General features: G+C 41.9%; 1 pseudogene; it reads right to left on the reverse strand.

Moving 5' to 3' along the window:
• Positions 1 to 20,019, reverse strand: part of LOC136398350 (doublecortin domain-containing protein 2-like) — a 151,559-nt pseudogene extending 131,540 nt beyond the window's left edge.
• Positions 20,020 to 21,156: the final 1,137 nt, after the last annotated feature.

Below are 21,156 nucleotides of genomic sequence, written 5' to 3' on the forward strand. Positions count from 1 at the left end.
ACTGCTGGCTGACAAGGTCACAGCAGAAGAAAATCAAAAACTGCTGATTGACAAAGTCACAGCAGAGAAGACCAACGGCTGCGGGTTGATAAAGTCACCCAAAGGAGAGACACAACGATACTTCCCCCTTTGACTTTTTGAATTATTTTGGCCTTATATTCCCCCTTTTCTGGGTGTGTGCTATTATTTGTGGCACAGGGATAATAGTACCATGCTTTCCCTGTAGATTCGTAGTAATTTCTTTGGAAATGAGACAGAGGGTGTGAGTTCCACAGAAAAGCCTGTAAGCCCCTTGAACTGGGCTCATAAACATAAGAGGCTGGCTATGATATCCCTCGTAAAGGATTAAGTTTGTAGGAGAATTTCTTCTTATTAATCATGTTAGAAGGAATAGATTGTGACTTGTGAATGGGTAGGAGGCAGTGGCTGTGCACAGAGCACCTTTCAGCCTTCACTTAATTCAACATTTTTCCTCCCTAGCCTTTTCATGTGATAGAGTAGAGAAACATTCCTTTCTTCTTGCTTATTTGATCTGCAGATAGTGGTACACTCTGAGAAGAATAGAGTTAGAACTTAACTAGTGTTTAAATATAATAAATAAGTAATATTTGACTAGACAATAGTATCTTAGGTAAGGTGTAGTAGAATGGCCCATTGTGTGGCCTAGGATGAGAGCGCAGTCAGCAAGAAAAGAATGTTTTACTAAGAGAATGTTTTTTGACTGAAGGCAGTTGCTGGGCTTTCTCAGTGAGATGTTCTCATGAGATTTATGTACTTTCCAAGATTTTTTGATAATGAGAGGAATGTAGGGAAATCCATAGAAGTAATAACAGTTAATGTCTTCTGAAATTATGTTGCTACTAGGCTATCTTGCAAGTGCACTCCATATATCTTTGGGTGAAAGCTATTCTTTTTTTGTTTGTTTGGGGTTTTTTTGTTTTTTTATATAAATAAATTTTTATTTTAATGGGGTGACATCAATAAATCAGGGTACATACATTAAAAAAAAACATTTCCAGGTTATCTTGTCATTTAGTTCTGTTGCATACCCATCACCCAAAGAGAGATTGTCCTCCGCCACCCTCCATCCAGTTCTCTCTGTACCCCTCCCCCTCCTCCTCTCCCTCCTTCCCTCCCCCCACCCCCTGTAACCACCACACTCCTGTCCATGTCTCTCAGTCTCGCTTTTATGTCCCACCAATGTATGGAATCCTGCAGATCCTGTTTTTTTCTGATTCGCTTATTTCACCCCACACAATGCTACCAAGACTCCACCATTCTGCTGTAAGTGATCCGATGTCATCATTTCTCCTGGCTGAATAGTATACCATGGTGTATATGTGCCCCATCTTCTTCATCTAGTCCTCTATTTTTTTTTACAGTGATTAAAAGCCTTTAAGCAAACTCTTGGCCAATACAGCAAGAATCCATAAAAGAGTAGTGTCCTTAACATGTTCACCAAGTCCAAGTTGGCCACATCACCATGCCAAATCCCTGAAAAATGCAACCCAACCACAGTTCAGTCTGTTAGGAGCTGTCACAGAGAACAGGAGTCCAGGAAAGTTCCCCACAGGAAAAGTCCGCATGGCACTGGAATTGTTGTCACCATTCTATACTTTGCAGCTCATGTCCAAGTCCCAATGACCACTGCTTCTAGCTGGTAATGATTCAGGTAGACTGGAAAAAGCCATTTGCAGCATGCGTGGATATGGAGCTTCTGTTCTCCTCTGCCTGGAAAGTTGAGACCAGGTTGCTTTTCCCTGGAACTCTGTGACTGTGGCTTGGTAAAGAGAACCTTGGGATACACTAAGCTGGGTGGCAAAGGTAAATTCATAATACAAGTTGGCAAAAGGAGGAAAGAGAGCTCTAAATTAGGAGTAAGTCCCAGCCTGAAATATGAGTGGGGCATTGAGGTAGGAGGGATAAAGGAAACACTATATATTAAGCAAAGCAGCAGAAAATAGGACTATCAACACCCACAACAGAGATCTTTGAGGGAAGAATAAAAAACCTGACTATTCAGGCAAGACATAGTTAAGTGGCCCTTGTGCAAATGAGATCAGTTTACCTGCTTCTTGGAAGAAATACCCTAGGCTCGTCCACAGTGTCGTAGATGGGGCTGACGGCCCTGGGCACCTTCAACCTTCAGTGGCAAACCCCAGCTTTCTGGGCAAGGTTAGGTCATAGGTGGCTGGAGCAGTGCTGGAAGAGACTGAACCCTCCCTTAGAGGAGCAAGGGGGAAGCCCACCTTCCAGTGTCCCTGTTTCCTCACAGCAGAGGCGTGTAAGCCTGGCAGGCTTTAGCTCAATGACCTTCCTTTCCACTATTGAAGCAGGATCCAGATGGCATCCTATGAGACCCCTTTGGGGCGTTGGAGCCTTTAAGGGTGTATCCTAAAAGCTGGTAGTTCCCCTGATCTCTATTGGGCTTTTTCTGCCTCTAGGTATCTTAAAAGCCATTCTCAGAAGATCTCGCTGAGGGGTTTAAGGATCCCCATCCGCCTATATAAATCTTTTCCATATATCTGGAGCTATTTGGAAAAAGGCAAAACAGTGTTATTAGCTAGATCTAATAAAGAAGGTCGTAGTTTGCAGGCGAGAAAGATTTGGTGTCTCCTGTTCATCAGCATTCAAAAGAAATGTAAAAAAAAAAAATTTTTAAGTAAAAAGCATGATATGGTAGACCCGTCGGAGTCATTGGCCTGGTGTGCAGGATTCCCGGGTTTGATTCCTGGCCAGAGCACACAGGAGAAACGCCCATCTACCTCTCCACCCCTTCCCCTCTCCTTCCTCTTCGTCTCTCTCCTCCCGCCCGCAGCCAAGGCTCCACCAGAGCAAAGCCACCCCGGGCGCTAAGGATGGCCCCATGGCCTCTGCCCAGTCGCTAGAATGGCTCCGGTTGTAACAGAGCAACACCCCAGATGGGCAGAGCATTCCCCCCTGGTAGGCATGCCAGGTGGATCCCAGTCAGGTGCATGCTGGAGTCCGTCTGACTGCCTCTCCATCTCCATCCTCAGAAAAATACAAAAAATAAATAAATAAAAGAAAAAATACTAAAAAAAAGGGGGGGGGGGCATTCCCTTGTGCTAAAGCTCCAGGGAGCATGGAGTGAACTTGAGTATGTCCTATGAAACATGGAGCTCTATGTTGACATATAAGTCTTTGAAGAAGGAGGAACTGCTGAAATAGTTTATCAGCATTTGTCCCTAAGACAGCAGTCTTTATAGTGGGAACACCATATGTAAATATTTGCTGTCTGTCTATATATTAAGGGGGGAATATGGCAAATGCTGAAAAGCCATGATCTTTGTGCCCTTCCCCTTCCCCCACCCCCTCCCTCACCTCCCCCCACCCTGTAACCCCAAAACTGTTGTTCATGTCTCTGAGTCTCATCTTTATGTCCCACCTATGTATGGAATCATATAGTTCTTAGTTTTTTCTGATTTACTTCTTTCGCTCAGTATAATGTTATCAAGGCCCATCCATGTTGTTGTAAAAGATCCTATGTCATCATTTCTTATGGCTGAGTAGTATTCCATAGTATATATATACCAAAGCTTTTTAATCCACTCGTCCTCTGATGGACACTTGGGCTGTTTCCAAATCTTTGCTATTGTGAACAATGCTGCCATAAACATGGGGGTGCATTTCTTCTTTTCAAACAGTGCTATGGTGTTCTTGGGTATATTCCTAACAGTGGTATAGCTGGGTCAAAAGGCAGTTCGATTTTTAATTTCTTGAGGAATCTCCATACTGTTTTCCACAGTGGCTGCACCAGTCTGCATTCCCACCAGCAGTGCAGGAGGGTTCCCTTTTCTCCACATCCTCGCCCGCACTTATTCTGTGTTGTTTTATTGATGAGCGCCATTCTGACTGGTGTGAGATGATATCTCATTGTGCTTTTAATTTGCATTTCTCTAATCATTAATGATGTTGAACGTTTTTTCATATGCCTGTTGGCCATCTGTGTGTCCTCTTTGAAGAAGTGTCTATTCATTTCTTTTGCCCATTTTTGGATTGGATTGTTTGTCTTCCTGGTATTAAGTTTTACAAGTTCTTTATAAATTTTGGTTATTAACCCCTTATCAGACGCATTGTAAAATATATTCTCCCATTGTGTAGTTTGTCTTTTTATTCTCTTCTTATTGTCTTTAGCTGTGCAGAAGCTTTTTAGTTTGATAAAGTCCCATTTGTTTATCCTGTCTTTTATTTCACTTGCCTGTGGAGACAAATGAGCAAATATATTGCTGCGAGAGATGTCAGAGAGCTTACTGCCTATGTTTTCTTCTAAGATGCTTATGGTTTCACGGCTTACATTCAAGTCTTTTATCCATTTTGAGTTTATTTTTGTGAGTGGTGTAAGTTGGTGGTCTAGTTTCATTTTTTTGCAGGTAGCTGTCCAATTTTCCCAACACCATTTGTTGAAGAGGCTGTCTTTACTCCATTGTATTTCCTTACCTCCTTTGTCAAATATCAGTTGTCCATAGAGCTGTGGGTTTATTTCTGGGTTCTCTGTTCTGTTCCATTGATCTATGTGCCTGTTCTTATGCCAGTACCATGCTGTTTTGAGTACAATGGCCTTATAATATAACTTGATATCTGGAAGTGTGATACCTCCCGCTTTTTTCTTCCTTTTCAAGATTGCTGAGGCTATTCGTGTTCTTTTTTGGTTCCATATGAATTCTTGGAATATGTGTTCTATGTCTTTGAAGTATGTCATTGGTATTTTAATCAGTATTGCATTGAATTTATAAATTGCTTTGGGTAATATAGACATTTTAATGATGTTTATTCTTCCTAACCATGAGCACGGTATATGCCTCCACTTATTCGTATCTTCCCTGATTTCTTTTATCAATGTTTTATAATTTTCCGAGTACAAGTCTTTAATCTCCTTGGTTAGATTTATTCCTAGGTACTTTATTTTTTTGGTTGCAATGGTAAAGAGGATTGATTTATTGATTTCACTTTCTGACAGTTCATTATTAGTGTATAAAAATGCCTCTGATTTCTGAGTATTGATTTTTATATCCTGCCACCTTGCCGAATTCATTTATCAGGTCTAGTAGTTTTTTGACTGAGACTTTAGGGTTTTCTATATACAATATCATGTCATCTGCAAATAATGATAGTTTTACTTCTTCTTTTCCAATTTGGATGCCTTTTATTTCTTTTTCTTGTCTGATTGCTGTGGCTAGGACTTCCAGAACTATGTTGAATAAGAGTGGTGAAATGGGGCACCCCTGCCTTGTTCCTGATCTTAAGGGGATTGCTTTTAATTTTTGCCCATTGAGTATGATGTTGGCTGTGGGTTTGTCATAGATGGACTTTATCATGTTGAGGTATGTTCCCTGTATTCCCACTTTGCTGAGAGTTTTGATCATGAATGGGTGCTGGACTTTATCAAATGCTTTTTCTGCATCTATTGAAATTATCATGTGGTTTTTCTCCTTTCTTTTGTTTATGTGATGAATCACATTGATTGATTTGTGAATATTGTACCGGCCTTGCCTCCCAAGAATAAATCCTACTTGATCATGGTGTATGATTTTTTCCATATATTGCTGGATCCGGTTTGCTAAAATTTTGTTGAGGATTTTTGCATCTAAGTTCATCAGGGATATTGGCCTATAATTTTCTTTTTTTGTGTTGTCTTTGCCTGGTTTTGGAATCAGAATTATGCTCGCCTCATAAAAGGAGTTTGGAAGTCTTCCTTCCTCTTGAATTTTTTTGAAATAGCTTGAGAAGGATAGAAGTTAGTTCTTCTTTGAATATTTGGTAGAATTCACTTGTGAAGCCATCAGGCCCAGGACTTTTCTTTTTTGGGAGTTTTTTGATAGCTGTTTCAATCTCATTTGTTGTAATTGGTCTGTTTAGGTTTTCTGACTCTTCCAGATTGATTTTTGGAAGATTATATGATTCAAGGAATTTGTCCATTTCATCTAGGTTGTCTAGTTTTTTGGCGTACAGTTCTTCATAGTATTTTCTTACAATATTTTGTATTTCTGTTGTGTCAGTTGTTATTTCTCCGTTCTCGTTTCTAATTTTATTTATTTGAGTCCTCTCTCTTTTTTTCTTGGTGAGTCTCATTAAAGGTTCATCGATCTTGTTTACCTTTTCAAGAACCAGCTCCTGGTTTCATTGATCCTCTGTATTGTTTCTTTAGCCTCTATGTCATTTATTTCTGCTCTGATCTTTATTATTTGCTTCCTTCTACTAGCTCTGGGCTTTACTTGCTGTTCTTTTTCTAGTTCTTTTAGATGCAGGGTTAAGTTGTTTATTTGAGCTTTTTCTAGCTTCTTGAGGTATGCCTGTAATGCTATAAACTTCCCTCTCAGGACTGCTTTTGCTGTGTCCCATAAATTTTGAGTTGATGTATGCTCATTATCATTTGTTTCTAGGAATTTTTAAATTTCTTCTTTGATCTCAATGTTAACCCATTTATTGTTTAATAACATGCTATTTAGTTTCCAAGTGTTTGAATGTTTTTCAATTTTTCTATTGTGGTTGATTTCTAGTTTAATGCCATTGTGATCAGAGAAAGTGCTCGATATGATTTCAATCTTCTTAAATTTGTAGAGCCCGCTTTTGTGCCCTAACATGTGGTCTATTCTAGAGAATGTACCATGAGCGCTTGAAAAGAATGTATATTCTTCTGTTTTAGGGTGAAAGGTTCTGAAGATATCTATTAAATCGAGTTGATCTAATATGTCCTTTAAGTCTGCTGTTTCTTTGTTAATTTTCTTTCTTGAGGATCAATCTAATGATGTTAATGGGGTATTGAAATCCCCTACTATTATAGTATTGCTGTTGATCTCACCCTTTAAGTCCATCAAAGTCTGCTTTATATATTTAGGTGCTCCTATATTAGGTGTGTAGATATTTATAATGGTTATATCTTCCTTTTGGATTGCTCCCTTTATCATTATGTAGTGACCTTCTTTATCTCTAACTATGGTCTTTGTTTTAAAGTCCATTTTGTCTGATATAAGTATTGCTACCCCAGCTTTTTTTTCATTTCCATTTGCGTGAAATATTTTTTTCCATACTTTTATCTTCAGTCTGTGTACATCTTTTGATTTAAGGTGTGTCTCTTGTAGACAGCATATGTATGGGTCCTGCAGCTTTTCTTATCCATGCAGCTACCCTATGTCTCTTGATCGGATCATTTAATCCATTAACATTTAAGGTTATTACTGATATGTAATTGTTTATTGCCATTTTTTTTCTTTAAAACTGTTTTTTCTCTTTTGCTATATATTTTTTTCCTTTGATCTGTTTACAACAGGTCCCTTAGCATTTCTTGCAGCCTTGGTTTGGTTGCAGTGAAATCCTTGAGGTTTTTTTTGTCTGTAAAGCTTTTTATTTCTCCTTCAATTTTAAATGATAGTCTTGCTGGATAAAGTAGTCTTGGTTGTAGGTTCTTGTTCTGCATTACTTTGAATATTTCTTGCCATTCCCTGCTGGCCTCAAGTGTTTCTGTTGAGAAGTCAGAAGTCATTCTTATGGGGGCTCCTTTGTAGGTGATAGTCTTTTTTTCTCTAGCAGCTTTTAATATTTTCTCTTTATCATTTAGCTTTGGTAATTTAATTATGATGTGTCTTGGTGTTGGTTTCTTTGGGTTTCTCCTTAATGGAGTTCTCTGTGCTTCCTGAACATGTGAAATGTTTTCCTGCCTTAATTGGGGGAAGTTTTCCACTATAATATGTTTGAACAAAGTCTCTATCCCTTGTTCTTTCTCTTCTTCTTCAGGAACCCCTAGGATGCGGATGTTATTTCTCTTCATGCTGTCACAGAGCTCTCTTAGAGTTTCCTAAGACTTTTTGAGTCTCTTTTCTTTTTTCTGCTCTGCTTCCGTGCCTTTATTTATTGTGTCCTCTAACTCACTGATTCGATTCTCTGCTTCATCCATCTTGCTTTTAATTCCTTCCATTGTATTCTTTATTTCAGATATTGTATTTGTCATTTCTGACTGATTCTTTTTTATTATTTCAATGTCCTTTTTTATATTTGTTATCTCTTTATTTAGGTTTTCGTAATGGCCATCTATGGTTGTTCTAATATCTTTGAGCATCTTAACAATCGTTATTTTAAACTCTGCATCTGGTAATTTGGTTATATCTGATTCACTTAGGCCCTTTTCTGGGATTTCTCTTGGTTTATTTGTGTTGTATTTCTCTGCCTCCACATTTTCTCTTTACGGGAGTGGCTGTGATCATGTGCTTGGGTGCACAAGGGTTGGTGGCCTTGGCCTTTGCCCCGCCCCTGTGTGTGACGTTATGCTCGGTCCTGAGGGCACTGGCGAGCACCTTTGCTCAGCTGCGGGTCTCCGCCTGTTTCTGAGCTTTTGCCCTGCCCTTGCAGGAGGATCCCACTCAAGGAACAGCTGCTAGCCTTGGTTCTACCGCCGGGCAGGGCTGCGTGCCCAAGCTCAGCTCCGTAGTGGAACTCCACCTCTTCTGGGCTTTTGGCTCCACCCCCACGGGAGGAGCCAGCTACCAAGTCAGACCGCAAGCCTGGGTTGCACGGGCGGGGCAGGGCTGTGCTCCTCTTCCCTTGCTCTGGGGCTGGTCTCCACCCTTTCCAGGGTTCCAGCCCTTCTCCCGGAGGCTGGATTACAGGCTGCTGGCAGCTGAGCTTGACCGCTTTTGCACGCCCCCTTCTCCCCAGCCGGGCAAGATTGAGCTCACACCTGAGCCCACTGGTGGCCAGCCGGCTTTCGCCCCTGCCAGCAGAACCACGCTTTTGTCTCCCGCTGCCGCCCGCTCTCCGGTGCGCCCTCAGCCATGTGGGTGGTGGCGTTACAGCTCGGACCCTAAGACTCACTACTGTAGACCCGAAAGCTCCCTCCTTCTATGTGACTCTGCTCTGAATGCCGCGGGGGAGCTTGTTTGGCTGCTCTCCTGCTTCCCTTTGCTGGTATTGCTGTTTCCGGGGGAAATATTCACTTCAGCTTTGGGGAGTGACTCGTCCCAGGGGTTAGGGTGGCTATCTCCCAAAATGTTTCTCCCTATGCCTCCTAGATTACACTCTCTTCCTGTTACTGTGGTCCTCTCCTCTCTCCCCCTGTCCCCAGGAGCCCCAGGTGATTGTTTTTGAGAGAGATGTTCTGGTCAGGCCCTTTAAGAAGGATCCTGGGTCTGAGAAATCAGACTCTCTCACAAACAGTATCCTGACTTGTTTCCAGCTAAATACTGTCCTTATGCCTCTTCTGGGCTCTGGGGCTGCAGGCTGGGGCTTTGTTCCTGAGGCTCAGGACTCTTTCCCCTCTGCTAAACTCACTTCTCACCACGCGAGTCTCTCCCTGCTGCCGTTTGCTCCGAGGAGCTGGGCAGCCCTCTCCGCGTTTCCGCGTTTCCGCTTTTCCTACCAGTCTCGGTGTGGCTTCTTCAGTGTTCCTTGGTTGAAGAGTCCTCTTAGTTTAATCCAAAGTTGGTTTTTTCAGATGATAGTTCATAAAATTAGTTTGTAATCCACTTTGGTTCTGGGAGGTAGATGCTGGTATGTCTACCTACTCCAGCGCCATCTTGTCTCCTGAAAGCTATTCTTAATGTTATGTCAATTTCTTTATAGGCAAGCCTTTTAAAATCTTGTGAGAAAAAGTAGGACACTGCATAAACTCAAGGCCATCTACCTGAGCAAGCGATGGTCCTTTGTTAGTCCTTAATGATTTTGTCTGCTAATCTCTCTCTGCCCCTTGACTCACAACAACAGTAAAGTTGAGTTAATTGTTAGTACTAATCCTTTAAAAGCTTTTACCAATGTTGTTATCGCTATTCAAGTTATTTTATAGTTGTACTTTGAATGATTTGCTACCTGGTTTGTAATTTATAGATATAAATTAACTGTTATCTAAAAATGTGTAACCATAGTAAAACAAAAGCAATGATTAACACCATGTAATTGTAACTCAGTGTGTGTGTATAAAAAGGAAGCTATACTAGCATTTGGTGGAGATGCCTGGCAGTAAATGCTAACTAGAGAATAAAGAGAAAGAAAAGAATTCGGCTCTCTCACTAGATTCGTGCCCACGCCGTCTCTTCCTGTGGGACCCCTGGATTCCCCCCGGGCCTGGACCCCGGCACACTGTCTTAAAAAAATTTTTTTTAAACCTAAAAAAAAACCCAAAACAGAATCTACAAATTTTATGGAAGTCTAGTATTGACCAAGTCTATTTACAAATTTTAAATATAGATATTCCTCTAACTTAAAATTTTACTGAGTTCTAAAAGTCGGATTATAAATAAGTCATAGAAAAGAGAGAGGTATTTTTCCTCAGTAAGAATTACACATAGACAGTTTCTGGGAGCAGCCCACAAAAGCCTTTCTAACTTGTGATCTACCTAAAACAGCAGTGATAATAGTTACAATGGTATCTCTATGGGAAAATGCATTCAGCATTCCTTTTTTCAGATGCCAGGAACCCAAAATTCTCCCTTTCTGGCAATGAAAGGTGAGGCTCTTCTTGCTCAAGCAGGCTCCGAATGTGTCCATGGGATGGGCTTTGGGAGCAGAGTCTGTGTGTGGAACATCAGGACTGGGAATGCAAAATGCAAAGTGAGGGAAGTGAACACACTGCTCGTCCAGACCGGGAGCAAGTTTGGGCAGGCGCGGAGGAGAGGGCCTGGGGAAGGGGCAGCTAGTGGGAGCGTGGGGCTGAAGAGCCAGCAGTTCCCCACCACCTCTTCTCATTTCCCCTGCATCCCCAAGTTTCTTCTACTTCTTTCTCTTTCTCCCCTTTGAAAGGCTTTATGGGGAAGGACTAAGAAGAAATGAAAGGCTACAACAGTGTCTGTGCAGTAAGAGGAAAGGAGAATGGGAGAGGATTACAGTAAAAACCAAAAGTGGAAGAGATACAGTTTTCTAGCTGCAGATAAGGGGTGGGTTTTTCACTATCAGATGTATGTTCATAAATCAGAAGCTGTCTCTGTGGTTGACACATAGGCCCAAAGTAAAGAGAAAACAATAGCTATTACCCCAAAGTAGAAGAGCATTCAGCAAGTTACATTAACCTTAGTGTCTGTGAATGTTTCCATTGTTAAACATAATCTTTAAAAAAAAAGGTAATATATTCGAAAAATTTACTGCACACCTGCTGCTCTTTGCCAGGCACAATCTCTTCACTAAGAACACAGGAATCAGAGTAAATATATGCCTGCATTTTGGGGAGAAAGTCATATCTCATATCCTATTGCAGAAATTCAGGTAGTCACCAATTTCATGCAAGGTCCCCTACTTCAAACAGTTGTATATCCTTCAAGCAAAATTATATCTAGAATTAATTCACTAATCTGTCCTTTTTTTTTTTTACTCTCACTCTTCAGCTGTAACATAAGCACAACATAAAAACCATATACCTTTGTTTATTTGAAGCTCAGAAGCTTATCACTTTCACTAACAAGCACTCTGATTCACATCGAAAACCTAACTTACAATAATATTAACTATTTTAAACAATGTCTGGGATTACCACCTTTTCCACAAATTATTTGAGTAATGAAATTAACCTCACATTCTTCAAATATACAGAATTAGAATTTTTATTTACATGTTTATTTACATGTTTTTTGTCTTTTGTTTTCCTAGAGAGACCTACTTGGTCCTGTTTGGTATAAACACAAGGTGAAAGGAAAAGGCGAGAGCTGAGGCTTCTCTCTGGGGCTCTGCACTACGAATGAGAAGAACCTCCTTTTCCCATCAGCCCCTTATCCCCTGGCAGGGCACAAGCCGTGGAAGCACATGGCATGTGGAATCAAAATGGGAAAAGGGGATGTCTGGTCTGGTGAACAGAGTTCCAGTCTGGGTTTAACTATAATTTTCCCTCTTTCACTGGGATACTTAAAACTGCTGCTTAATAAACAAACAAACAAAAAACAAAACAAAAACAACTTTGTTTTAATCTATACTGCTTACAAAAATTAGGGGATATTTCAAAATGAATATGAAGCAATAAAATATCCCCTAATTTTTGTGAGCAGTATAGATTTCAACCACAAACTAAAGAATACGTCTTACACAATATCTGAAAATTCCACTAGGGCTTTCGTCAGCAAACTCATTAGTCAACAGAGCCAAATATCAACAGTACAACGATTGAAACTTCTTTTGAGAGTCAAAATTTTTAAACTTAAACTATATAGGTAGATACATTCCTTATCGAGGTAGCGCCTGCACGTGGTATTTTGGGGAAGAGCCATACGCAAGGGTCCAAAGAGCTGCATGTGGCTCGTGAGCTGCAGTTTGCCTACCAGGGCGTGATTAGGGGTTCAGAAGCTGTATAGAAAGTAGTGTTCTGAATATTTCACAAGACTCATTTCCAATCTTCACTCAAGCTTTCAATGATTGTGCTCCAGTGAACTTTAATGCAAGTTAATGTGCTCCAGTGAACTTTAATGCAAGTTAAAATAGGAAGTGTTTTCCTGACATCATGGAAAGTCCAACAGGGTCCTTGGGGCAGCCAGGGTGATCACAGTTATTTCAGACACAGGGCCGTCAGAAGCAATGAGAACAGGGGTGTAGTTTGGGTAAAGACTGGTATAATGGTCCTCAGAATCTCTTCCCATTTGGCAGGGAAAATTTCTATGGATTTCAACCGGCAAACATAAAACTAGAAAATGGGAAAATAACAACATGTTGTGTCTAATCCTACATTTTAGTATCAATACATATTTGTTTAGGATAATTACTCAGTCTCTTCCTTTCTGATAATGCTCCAAAGAAAAAGTTGTCTTTGCCTTAAAACACATAGTGTTCCATCTATTAACATTAGACAAGTCATCTGTTATAAGTAGAACATCATGTAACACTCTAAACACAGCCCAAGAAGCACAAAATTGCCACTATTATTTACTTGCGCCTTCAAAATGTTACTTGTTTTACCTCTGTATTAACTTCCATTGGTCTCCTCTTGATTTCTCCTATGTCCAAGTAACTGGGAGAGAAAAACAAACAAATAACGAGTGTTTCTTTTATTGCATTTGAGTCAGTTGTATAAATTTCTTTTTAAAAATTGTTAAATAGTAAAACAAGCCATAGAAATATATACCTAAGCCTAAAGCTAAAATCAATAGTTACTAATCAAAGCAATTTCAGCACCACCAACCAGTGCTGACATAGGTCTGTTCTAAACTTCAATGAAACTGAAGTCTTAGAAATGCATACTTCTACTGGGGAACACTTTCCCTTACAATGGTTAGCTACTTGCTATATATACTGTGTATGGTATCTCTCATTCTTATGTCAGTTTATTTATTTATTTTTATTATTATTATTATTATTATTATTTTTGTATTTTTCTGATGCTAGAAACCGGGAGAGACAGTCAGACAGACTCCCGCATGCGCCCGACCGGGATCCACCCAGCACGCCCACCAGGGGGCAACACTCTGCCCCTCCGGGGCGTCGCTCTGCCGCAACCAGAGCCACTCTAGCGCCTGGGGCAGAGGCCAAGGAGCCATCCCCAGCGCCCGGGCCATCCTTGCTCCAATGGAGCCTCGGCTGCGGGAGGGGAAGAGAGAGACAGAGAGGAAGGAGAGGGGGAAGGGTGGAGAAGCAAATGGGAGCTTCTCTTGTGTGCCCTGGCCGGGAATCGAACTAGGGACTTCTACACGCCAGGCCGACGCTCTACCACTGAGCCAACCGGCCAGGGCCTGTCAGTTTAGATATAAAGAGTGGTTTGTGTATAAAGCTGCTTAACAGTTTCATTAATCAGATTTCAGGTTTAATAAAAGTACTGATAGGCCCTGGCCGGTTGGCTCAGCGGTAGAGCGTCGGCCTGGCGTGTGGGGGACCCGGGTTCGATTCCCGGCCAGGGCACATAGGAGAAGCTCCCATTTGCTTCTCCGCCCCCCCGCCCCCCCTCCTTCCTCTCTGTCTCTCTCTTCCCCTCCCGCAGCCAAGGCTCCATTGAAGCAAAGATAGCCCGGGCGCTGGGGATGGCTCCTTGGCCTCTGCCCCAGGCGCTAGAGTGGCTCTGGTCGCTGCAGAGCGACGCCCCGGAGGGGCAGAGCATCGCCCCTGGTGGGCGTGCCGGGTGGATCCCGGTCGGGCGCATGCGGGAGTCTGTCTGACTGTCTCTCCCCGTTTCCAGCTTCAGAAAAATACAAAAAAAAAAAAAAGTACTGATAGTATGCATTAGCAACTATCAACTGAAACTCACAACCATGAAAGGCTCAGAAATCTTTCCTATAGAATAAAGTCATTCAAATACATACTCCAACAGACCAAATTTGGACCTGCCAAGTCTAGTTTCCCGTTTCACTTCTCTGATCTGTTAATAGGAATAGACAAAATGCTTCATTGTAATAGTGTTGCTACCCCAGATACATCCCAAAATACAACTGACAATGAAGAATAAACCACCCATCACACACACACACACACACACACACACACACACACACACGCGCACACATATTGGTGTTTTGCAAGTTGTGGATTGCCATCGGTTCATTCAAATAATGTATGCAATAGAACTGAAACTTATCAAAGAAGACATTTAACAAAGCCTAATGAAAAAACTGACTTTTTGATGCTCATCTTCTTTAGTTATTAGAGAAATGCAAATCAAAACTGCAATGAGATACCACCTCACACCTGTTAGATTGGCTATTATTAACAAGACAGGTAATAGCAAATGTTGGAGAGGCTGTGGAGAAAAAGGAACCCTCATACACTGTTGGTGGGAATGTGAAGTAGTACAACCATTATGGAAGAAAGTATGGTGGTTCCTCAAAAAACTGAAAATAGAACTACCTTATGACCCAGCAATCCCTCTACTGGGTATATACCCCCAAAACTCAGAAACATTGATACGTAAAGACACATGCAGCCCCATGTTCATTGCAGCATTGTTCACAGTGGCCAGGACATGGAAACAACCAAAAAGCCCGTCAATAGACGACTGGATAAAGAAGATGTGGCACATATACACTATGGAATACTACTCAGCCATAAGAAATGATGACATCGGATCATTTACAGCAAAATGGTGGTATCTTGATAACATTATACGAAGTGAAATAAGTAAATCAGAAAAAAACAGGAACTGCATTATTCCATACGTAGGTGGGACATAAAAGTGAAACTAAGAGACATTGATAAGAGTGTGGTGGTTAGGGGGGGGGGGAGGGAGAGGGAAAGGGGGAGGGGGAGGGGCACAAAGAAAACAAGATAGAAGGTGATAGAGGACAATCTGTCTTTGGGTGATGGGTATGCAACATAATTGAAAGACAAGATAACCTGGACTTGTTGATCTTTGAATATATGTAACCTGATTTATTGATGTCGCCCCATTAAAAAAATAAAATTATAATTAAAAAAAAAAAAAAAAGAAAAAACTGACTTTTAAATGTCATTGTTTATAACAGGGGTTAGCACAGTATGGCCTGTGATCCAAATCCAGCTCACTGCCTGTGAAATAAGAATGGCTTAATGAGTTAACATTTACAATCAATTTAATGATAGAGAACATTAACTTTGAACTACAATTAAGTGAAATGTCTCCCCCAAAAAAGAATTCAATTTTCCTCATTATTAGACTTCTATTATAAAAAAATTTACTCAATTATTATAATTATATTTTGAACTATGTCAATAAAATTTTTGTGGGAAAAAAAAAAGAAATCTTTCCTATGACAGCAATTTCTAATGATAGAGAAATGCTTAGCCATGTGGAATGGTTTAGTTCAACTGAGGCAGATGGGTGGACTAGCTAATTTTTGGAGACCCCTATTATTCCATTACAACATGCTACAGATATTAACTAGTGATCCTTCTTCAACTTTAGCATAAGCACAACCTAAAAATTTTATACCTGTGTCAACCTCAAGCTATCAGTTCATCACTGTGATCTGGTACCACTGTGCTTCACACATAGAAGGTGCTAAATAAATGCTCTAGTATAAAAATAAGTATACATCTAGCATCTAATTTATAACCTTAGATAGAAAATAGGTAGATTCTCTACCTCAACCATAATTGCTCAGTTACCAGAAAAAAAAAAGTTTATATTTGAAATAATTTTGGCTATGTTAGATCATTGTTGTTTGTTTTTTTGGATAGAATGCTTTAGTAGATCCAAACCTCTGGAAATTACCATATATTTCCCTCACATAACAGTGTTTATATAAGGCAGGGCAAATGCTCTGTTTAGCAATAAATGGCTCTTCTGCAAATCTGCAAGGACTGATTTCTGACATAAAAAAAAAAACAACTAAAAAGTTCTGTCATTTTAAGGAAAATGATCTTAGATCTACAAGATTAATCTTGTAGAATCCTCTTCCAAAAATGCACAGGGAAAATAACACTCTCTAGAATTCTTTTTCATAACAGGTTAAATAGCTACCCAAAGTTTCATTATGGTTTCAAACATACTAGAAAAAATGTGAGTAAAAGAATTCAAGAAGAAAGTTGTCATTTTCATTTGAAAAATACTTTTTCACCATTGCTATCATTTCCAGCATCATTTAGGCTCTAAATAACAGAATTACCCTTGATATCTTTTGGACTTTCTTTTATTCTGCCAGGTGATTCATTTGTTATATAAATTTACAACTGCTAAGATTCAAATATATCAAGCATTTAAATCTTCTTGGCTTTCCTCAGTATAACCATAGATACTACTACTTTCGCACAAATAAATAAGCTATTTCTCTGTCAGTATGGAAAACTAACCACAGACACTGTTATAACAAGGTGAGGGTTTTTTTGGTGTGTGTGTGTGTGTGTGTGAATTAAAAGCAAAACTAACCATGCAAATCTCATATATAAAGAGTAATTTCGAAGAGCACCTTCTCTTTGGTTTGAAATTGTACCTGATTTTATCTTTTGAACTGGAAGTGCCAAATAAACAAAAGAGAATATGAATTACTAAAGTGAGTATATAATTTTGAGCTGTTAGTAGATTCTGAAGCAGATTTCCATTCCCATGAAACTGCTTTATTGGGAAGCTATATAATAAAAAGGAAACAAGCTATATGATAAAAGGAACTGGACATAGTGATGTTTTACATTTATGTAACATTTTCATGTTTACAAAACATTCACATTCATAGAATTTCCTCTTTTTTTTTTTTTCTTTCATTTTTCTGAAGCTGGAAACAGGGAGAGACAGTCAGACAGACTCCCGCATGCGCCCGACTGGGATCCACCCGGCACGCCCACCATGGGGCGGCGCTCTGTCCACCAGGGGGCGATGCTCTGCCCATCCTGGGCGTCGCCATATTGCGACCAGAGCCACTCTAGCGCCTGGGGCAGAGGCCAAGGAGCCATCCCCAGCGCCCGGGCCATCTTTGCTCCAATGGAGCCTTGGCTGCAGGAGGGGAAAAGAGAGACAGAGAGGAAAGCGCGGCGGAGGGGTGGAGAAGCAAATGGGCGCTTCTCCTGTGTGCCCTGGCCGGGAATCGAATCCTCTTTTTTTTTCATTTACTTTTTACCACAACCTTGTGAGGCTGAAATGATTATGTTCCTTTTCTGTATTAGGAAACTGACCAGCTGAGTCAAGTGGCTTGCCCAAGGAGCTAACAATCATAGCTCAGTCTCACCTCTCCTGATTTTCAGTGATAAGTTCTAAGTTTCTCTGAAGTATATAGTTTCATTTAGTTCTTTTCTACCAAGTGAAACAAACAATACTAAAGGAAGTTTCAGGGGAGGAAAAACTAAATCCAAATGTATCCCTCACTTCCCACCAAAAAAAAAAAATGTCTGGCAGAACACCTAGGACTCAATTTCAACTTATGAAAGGACGGATGACATACAGCTTTAGTGATAGGCAGGAAAATATTTCTATACAGTTAAAATCCGAATTCACAAGCACTTATTTTTGTGGTAAAAATTTTTGTTGTTGTTAATCTGACACTCAAGCTGAGTTCTAATTAAAATGTTATATTAAAAACAATGGAATGTAGAGTTTCCATACATTCAGCCATTCTACTCCTAGGTATATACCCAGAAGAAATGAGAAAACTTGTACATGATTGTTCAAAGAAGCATTATTCTTAATAGCCAAATGTGAAACAATCCAAATAATCATCAACTGATTAATGGATAAATACAATGTGGTATATTCACACCATGGAATACTATTCAGTGATAAAAAAAATGAAGTACTGATACATACTACAACATGAATAAGCCATGAAAACATTATGTGACGTGAAATAATACAGAAACATAAAAAGCTACATCTTGTATGAGTCCATTTATATGAAATATCCAGAACAGACAAATCCATAGAGACGCACAATAAATTAGTTGTTACCAAAGGATGGGGAGAAAAGAGATATTAGGAGGTACAGGGTTTCTTTTTGGAGTGACAGAAAAGTTCTAACATTAGTTCGTGGTGATGGTTGCACAACTCCGTGAATACACTTAAGACCCACTGAAATGGGTGAGGTTTATATAACGTGAACTATATCTCCATAAAGCTGTAAAAAAGAAAACACCTATGGAATGTTAGACTCTACCTGTCCTACAACACCCACCCACACCAGAGGTAATCTCTCTCAACTCTGAACTCCCATGTCACTTTGTTTTTCTAATTGCACTTATTCCTTTGTACTCTACATTAAAATCTTGGTGTGCATGTAGTCTTTCTCCTGTCAGATTGTAAACTCCCAAAGAAAGACAAAGAGTCGTGCCTTGGTCATCTTTGCTCCCCTCACAGACCAAAACTCAATGTGCCAATTCACTGAGTGAGCTCCTTGCCAGGACCCGGGGATAGGCAGCAATGATGACTTCTGTCCTCGAGGGTCTAGCCACCAGGCACTTAGAGACAGACATGTAGACAAATACAGTAAGCCAATGAACTTTTCCAAGCTTTATCGCAATAGCATAAACATGCAGGTGGAGGGGCGTGGCCCTTCACTTGGAATGAAGGTTGAAAGAATTTAAAGTGGGGGGTGCAGAGAGCAATTTTCTCCCCTGGTAATTCTATAGTATCCACTATTTCAAAATGATTTTAACTAAAAAGATGGGTTCCAATATAAAGAAGAAAGAAAAGAAAGAAAATGCTAAAATACCAGTTTGGTCACTTTTAGAAAGGATTCCTGTTCCTTACACATAAATTTTAAGATTGTTCCTTCTGCTACCCAAGTGAAATTCCTTCTCCAGTGACGCTTTCTGCCTCCAACCTCAACTGCAGCGGGAGCTTTGAGAGGCACCAGCCCGCACAGTCGCAGCCCCTCGACGCACCGAGATTTGGGTGAGGCGGGGGAACCGTGTCATTCCTTTCCTGTTGCCAACCGGAAACCTTCGCGCACCCAGAAACGGTGAGCGGTGGGACAGACCGACTCACTTGAGTTTCTTGAAGGCTTCCTGGCCCCGGGCCACGTAGTTGCCCGGCTCTGGATCTGGTCTAGTTTACAGATGCGGTGCCCGGTCCGGGGGGTGTACAGATTCCTGACGGCCCCAAAGGGCGCCTGGACGCCGCCCGTCACCTCCTTCAGGAAGATGTCGAAGGTGGACACCTTCTTCTCGTGGATGATAACGCGGCGCCCCAAGAAGAAGGGGTCCCCGTTGCGGTATACCAGCACGCTCTTGACCACAGGCTGGGCGCGGGGGGGCAGCCCTGGCGCCTGTGCCGCTCATTCTCCCGCCGCCGGTGCCGGCTAGCGCTCAGGGGATCCCGCTGCCCCGAGGCCTCACCACCCACGTCGGTCACAGGCTGAAAGGACGGAAAACAGACAGACCCGGTCCAAGCGAGCAACGGCCAAACGCCGGCGTGCGCCCGGCGAGACCCCGCACCCGCGGCGCTCAGCGCACACAGTCCAGTCCAGTACTTCACGGCCGGCGCGGCCCATTGGCGGCCGCCCTGGCGCCGCACCTGTTCTCACGCGCCCTGCCGAGCCTAGGTGTGGCCCTGGGACTACAGCCGCGTGGGCGCGGGACGAGAGATGGGGACACACGTCCGCGCGCGCGCTGCACGTTATAAAGAAGATGTAACTCAATTTCTCGCATCACGTTTGCGTGATTCTTTGCCAACGGTTTAATTTTCTATTCTCTCCTTGCTCCCTCACTTCTCAATCCCCTGCTTGCTCTCAAATCAAAGCAATTACCCGGATTTTTGTTTGCGGAAGGCCAAAGGCGTGTTGAGAGACAGAGGAAACTGGAGCGTTCAGTACCACCCCCTCCTCCGCCCTCCCCACCGCCGCGGGCGCCCCCTGGCGAAGCTCCCAGGAGCACTGTCTGAACGCCACGAGCGGCGCGCGCAGGGGAGCCGGGACAGGACTGTGTGTGTGTGTGTGGGGGGGGGGGGGGGGGGGGGGGGGTCCCTACCCACGCTCGGGGACCGTGGGGAAGGGGCACCGATCGGGGCAGAGTCTCGGGTCACGTCGCTCACGATGCTCCTTCGGCTGCCGCCGCCTGCTAGGGCCCAGCTCAGCCCGCTGGGACCCTAGCTGTTAGTTCCTGCCGTTTCCATAGCAACTGCAACCGCACTGATAACAGGGTTCTCGAACTGGGCCTGAAGCGTCCCTGAGGCCTTGGGCTTTACTGCCGCCTGGGGCAGAGGCGCGAAAGAGGCAGCGAGATTGGAAGACTGAAGGGAAGGAAGCCTAGGGGCATCCTATAAATGGGCGCCAACTGTGCCAGGCACTGTGCTAGGTAGGAGTTGGTTGGTTAAACAGCAGCAAACAGAATAACCTGCAGTATGCTGAGTGCCCATCACATGCCTAGCTATGCCGAGAAAAGGCTTTTTCACTACTTCTAGAAGGTTGCATAGCTGTAAGCTGTCTGTGCCCAAGAGCCCACATCCGTGTCGTTTGTGTAGACCAGATCAGTGTGTGGACAAGATAGAGGAAAGGGACTTTGAGACTATGAAGAGGTGATTTGTCCAGTCCATTCTGGGACAAACATATTGTGGGATTATAAAAATTCTTTTTTTAAAAAATTGAAACCTTTCAGCACATCCATGCCAGTGTTCCATTTATCTCTCCTAAGACCTTGCTACTAAATGTCATGAGCAAATTTAATTATTGGCTGTTCCTAATTCACCATATATGAATAAAATAATCTTTATAATAACTACCATTAAACACTTACTATGTACCAGACATTGTTAGGCACTTTCCATAGATTATCTAATTTAATATTCTTGATTATCTAAAGAGGTAAATATTCTTTTTTCAAACTGAAATGGGATAAATGACCCGCAGGCCC

This window comes from Saccopteryx leptura, chromosome 3 (assembly GCF_036850995.1).
Source record: "Saccopteryx leptura isolate mSacLep1 chromosome 3, mSacLep1_pri_phased_curated, whole genome shotgun sequence".
NCBI lineage: Eukaryota > Metazoa > Chordata > Mammalia > Chiroptera > Emballonuridae > Saccopteryx > Saccopteryx leptura.